The following is a 6,000-nucleotide window of genomic DNA, read 5'->3' on the forward strand; positions in this document are numbered from 1 at the left end:
CTTCGACCCCTTTGATGAATTTGAGCTCTTCCTCTTTACCTCTCAACGCCCTTCAAGGACGTTGCATTTCTCGATGACCATCACCAGCTCGTCGTCCTTCTCCTTCAACTCTTCACGAAGGGCTTGCAAGTTGCCGCCCCCGCCAAAACGCCTGCGAATCTCCCGATACTTTCCCCGGTACTCAAAATATTTGCGCTCCAACTTCTCAAATATATTCTTACGCCCCTCCTCCCCTAGAGAAATTTAAATCTCTAGGATCATGATCTATAATCATAAGAACAAAGAAAATCAAAAATGAGAACTCTCTCACCAGCAAAGAACACTGAACAAAAAACACTACAGTTAGAAAGACGAAGCCCTGAAATACTCACCCTGAGAGCGAGACCGGCTATGCTCCTCGACAGACTGGCATTGTAAAGCTCTTTGAGGGTTTCACCTTCCACTTCGGAGCAAAGAGGGCCGAAGGTAGAGATTACATTCTCCGTATTTTTCAACAGATCACGATCCATATGGATCGCAATGGTACTCGTAGACCCCTCCAACCTCACCTCGAGTTGGGTAAACCCCTCCTTCATCATCCTCAGTCCAGCGGCGTCAACGTCTGAGCCCGTTTCATAACCATATTCGTCAATGCCTTTATATCTCCTATCGGCCAATAAAGGAGTATCACCAGCTAGCTGCGAAGTCAACGTCCCCTCCTGCCGCAAAGTATCAGAAGCCCTCGCAGTCGGCCCTTCGGCCTCCGTCATCGCAGAAGGGCAAGACACGTCTTCGTCAGCCTCCACCGATCTCGGAACCTCAGACGCAAGCTCAGCGTCATCTTCAAGGACAATGGTCGCCGTCTCACGAAGGACAAAATTATCCATCACAGAGTCCACGGTCTGGGTAATCCCGTCGCCAATGTCCACTGCCTCTTATGAGGCACCAAACCCTCATCACTTGGAAAGTATTCCTCATCTTCATCCACAAGGCGGTACAAAGGGGAAGCTGAAGGTTCCACTGCCGAAGTATCCGCAGATAAATAAGAAATTGATGTTGAAGCAGCGACAGGTGGAGCTGAGGAGCGAGCAGGTACAGCCGCGGTTGTAGAAGGAATAGAAGCCGAAGAGGTAGCAATTTTCCTCTTATGGAATGCAGGTGGGGGAGCTCTCGGCCTCCTCGAAGGCCTTCGGGCTGGAGTTGAGAGAAGCGTAAAAGAAAAAGTCAACCATAGTGAACCACAAAAGGTGAGTAACCAAGAAGCCAAAGCAAAGAAACTCACCAATCAAGGATGGAGTAGGCCTAAATTTCTTGAGAAATATCGGCCACTCACGAATCCTCGCGATGTGAGGGAGGAGCCGGCCGACCTAATCAAAAATGTCCCCGATCAAAGGAGGGGGCGAAGTCTTAGCTGCATAAGAAAAGAGCAAGAGATCAGAACCCGCGATTAAGAAAAGTAAACCAAATGCCTCAACACAGAAAGGTTAGACGCTTACGAGTATAGTTCCAAGTTTCAGGGAAGTCGTCTGCGTTGGCCACCACGTCCTCAGTTCTGACAAAGAAGAAGTTGTGCCAGAATTGGAAGCTAGCCTTGTTATCCATCTTCACCACCAAGCACTTTCCCTCTCGGTGGCGAAGGTTCGGCATCGTTCCCCTATAAAAACTAGGGGCGAATAAATACGTCAGATGCCGAAAAGTGATCTCGACCCCGGCCAGCTCTGCAAACTTAGTAAGCATCATGATGAACCTATAGATATACGGTGAGAGCTGAGCCGGGCAAACGTCATAGAAATGACAAAACACCTCCGCTAGTGGGAGAGTGGGAAGAGTGTAACCGGCATGCAAATGGTAAGCGTACAACGCACAGTATACCCGGGGCGGTGAACTTATACCACATCCTGTCTGATATGGCCAACTCGATGCGAGCGGAAATGCCGAATTTAGCCCTAATCTCTAATAAATCGGCCTCCTTCATTACCGAGTCGGAGATTTTGGGTTCAGCTTCTGGAACCTTTGTAAAATCAGACCTGACTTTCTCACCACGAGGAACTATCTCCTCCATCGTAGGGAAGTTATCATCCTCAACGGCAGCGAAGATGCTCTCCGTGTGAGGAGGAAAAACCATCGGTAAAGGAACCGGGTAACTTTCCTTGTTGGGACCAGAAGATACGTTAGACATAGTTCTAACGAAAGAGAAGGTATTTAAAGTAATGAGGAATTAAAAACAACAGGGATCGCTAGGGCAGGGAAAGAAGATGCATAACAATGGAATAAGAAGAAGAAGGCACAAAGTTTCGATATGGGAAATCTATAAAACTTGAGTGTGTGTCTTCACATCCCTATTTATAAGAGCTCAGGCATCGAAACTGAGAAATTAGGTCATCATTACTTAGCACAACTATCAAAGCGACAGATCCAACCAACAGACGCACGTAAAACAATGCAACGCATCGAGAAAACGTACCATAATGACGTATTACATCATGACGTCACTTTGATCCAGGAACAACGTAACCCCCAAAGTTGCGGCTCATGAAAGGCCACGATGCCCACTCGTCTAATCATCTCGACCACGACGAATAGAATCCGCTTATCAAGCACGCCTAAGGCCAACCTCAATAAGCGGAGGGACTAACTGTCTATGTTAAAATCTGCCCTAGAATATTTAAGACAAGATAACGCTAAAGGAAGAGTCTCCAAGCCATCATCAATCAAGGTCGACCAGGAAGCAACGAGATTCGTGGTCGAGATATCAACAATGGTCGAGGTCGAGCACCGTTGACGAAACTGTAATGGCTAATTTTCGAAATAGGATATTAAAGAGAATATTCTCGTGGATATTCTCTACACCTGTACTATTAGGGTTTGTTAAGAAAATATCTCGTATAAATAGAAAAGGAGACAATGGTGGAAGGCATGTGACATTCATTATTTGACAAGAATAGACTTTTGATTGAAGATTCTTTTCTCTCTCACATAAAGATACAAACACTATCTTTTCCTCTAGATTCTTGTTCGTATTATCCCACACCCTTCCATCAGATCCGAGAATAATTCGAATATTTTGGGATTTGTCTGTCACTCATCATTGTTAGGAGGGATAATGAACTAGTTCATACTTTATTGGGTGAATCACTCCTATTTAGTTAAATATCATTTATTGTTATTTATTGCTAGTTGTTGCTACATTATTGCTCATACTTTTTGGTATAGTTAATGCAAAGTGCTGTCAATCCTCCACCTGACCAACAATAGTCAGATTTTCAGAAATAACATCTAAGAGATATTATTATTAACTAAGTTTAACTCATTATTATATAAATTCAACTGTTTAAACCGAAAATTATACTTTTTGGTCAAACAAGAATGAAGAAGAAGCTCAGAACAAATAGAGCAAAAGGATGGGCCTTGAGGATAATGCTGTTCAATATATAACACACTAAAGTTTGGTGTTGAAACACATATTTATAATCGAAATTAAAGAGCTCTTGAGTACTTAAGTTTTCCAGCAAGACGTGTTTAGTAAAGCAATTGTATAATCTTGTGTAACCTATTCAATTAAAATAACATGGTTCTTGGTTTATCTGTGCAGTTTCAACTGAAAACTATCTAAGAATCTTGATGGATAATGATAATGACAATTAATAGACAAAATGCTTAAACCACAAAATTTTGTTGTAATTTCAAGTCAAGAACCTAATCCGGATGGATAATGATAACGACAATTAACTTCGTATTTACCATTCATTACGAGAAGAGTTACAAACAGATTTATGGTATTTGAGCTCTAATCACTAGAAAAACTTGAAAAAAGGTAAACCAGTTTAGATGAAAATTATAAACAGATCCATTATTCAAAAGGAGAAATAGTCCTTCAAAATTTATTCATAGTTCCACTTCATCGCTCTTTTCTTTTTCGTAATTTACTTTTAAATTATGAAAAATTAGAAGGTCGCACTTGTAGTGATTTAGTTGATAGTTAATATGAACAAAAATGACAGTATAAAGGTTAATGGCGGCACACGTGTTAGTACTTTTGACTGTAGAAAAGGCATTACTTTGAGAGCATGATAACTTAAGACCTCAGAAGACAATTATCCCACGCTAACAGCTCTTTCAATGATTTTGTACCACGCAAGTTTTGAGAGGCATGCTCTCTAATCTGTATCATCTAAGCAAAGGTTTATTCCTTGGATCACAATAACACACATATATATCATACTTAATAATTAGTGGTAACTTCTAATATTTGGTTTTAGAATTTTCAATTATGTTTGTGAAAAGCTGAGAGGATTTTGTTTAGAAAAAATTGCATATAGCTTCCCTTGATTGCGCCGTATGTGGAGTAATTATTATTATTGATTTACTTTTATGTAAAAAAGAGTTTTGGTATTAACGGGTAAGTGTGAGAAAATATATTCTAATTCATGCCATCTATACGCATAAAGTGAGTATTATTGATAAAGATAATGGACATATATAAATATGGAGAGGACAATAGTTTATGTACATGCTACAAGTAGTAGAGGGTGGAAGATTTTCAATGACTAACAAGGAGAGAGTATTTTTTTAACACCATAAAAATACTATACCTGGTGGGATATTTATCAAATTATTCCACATTCTTATTGCATTGTGTCCTTATAGTGTCATAAAAATATAATATCTTCCTGGATTCTCATAATTCTTCAATCATGATATGAAATTAAACAGATTGGTTAGGGTAAAGAGAAGAAGTTATGATGGGATATATATCATCTACTCTTATCTCCTAACTCCTTTGTCGTAAACTCTTTATGTGTCATGTCCTAAAATAGGAAAATTTAGGGCAATCTTTTAGAAATTGAACCCCTAGCTCTGCCCTATATAACATGCATAAAGGGCGGAGCTATTTCATTTAGGAATAGTGTTGAGCCCCTTGAGGTTTGAGAAGGTGGTTGATACACTCCTTTGTAGTGTTAAGATTTCATAAAATTATGCTTGTTGCTTTTTAGACATGAGTAAGTGTTGATGTTCAAAATTAAAGGGATCGATTACCATTTACTATTGCACCAATAATGTCTCTTGATTTTTATCATAAAGGGTTGCAGATATCACTTTTAGAAACCTCAAAGGCATAAGTGTCACATTTCAAACTCAAAGGGATTCAAGTGAAAATTAGTATGGTAATAGTTAACAGAGAAAGCATTCACGTTACCGAAAATAAAGGTAGGGGGAATTGGGAAATAGGGATTAGCAATAGTAGGTGTTTCAACGCTTTAACTCGTATATCACATGGGTGCTGAGATAGTGGGTGGGACTAGGGGGGCAAAAGATAGGTAAAAAGGAGATTGAAAATGGAGCACATGAAAGTGTGGCTCTCTCTCTTGCTTTTGTAGACTCTTCTTTTGGCCTATTCTCCTTCTCCTCCACTTGCCAGCTTTCCCTCATGTGCATTTGTGGGGTTTTGTTAGCCTTAGCCGCCCCTATCCCCTGTCCTTTTATTATGAGTCAAATTCTGTAACTGAAATTTGACATTTCAATATAGTTCGATCAAATTAGACGAATGATCAGTTTATACCAGTAGCAACAAAAATCCGCTCAATTCCAAACTACTTAAAATCAGCAATATCGTTTCTTGCTATTCGTATATCATATCCCTACAATTTAATCAATTTCATTACAATATTCACTAATTAAGTTCTGTATACACGATAATTAACAAATATTGTTACCTAATTATATTGATTAAATCGTACTACGCTTAGTGAAAGAGAGAGAAGACGGCACTAGCTAGTAGCTAGGCCTTCATCCATTTCCAGGAGAAAAAAAAGGTAATTTTCCGTCCGATATAATTACCTTATATGGCGAGTCTACGCATACCTTATCTTTTCTATTTACTCACCTTCAACTTCTGGAAACATTTATTAGTTAATGAATTTATTAACAAATAAATTGAAAGGGAATCAAACAATTGTTTGTTCGATTACAAAAGATATTAGCTGGCATGTATACTTAATCAATCAATAATTGATGAATAAA

This window comes from Nicotiana tomentosiformis, chromosome 1 (assembly GCF_000390325.3).
Source record: "Nicotiana tomentosiformis chromosome 1, ASM39032v3, whole genome shotgun sequence".
In the NCBI taxonomy this organism is placed as follows: domain Eukaryota; kingdom Viridiplantae; phylum Streptophyta; class Magnoliopsida; order Solanales; family Solanaceae; genus Nicotiana; species Nicotiana tomentosiformis.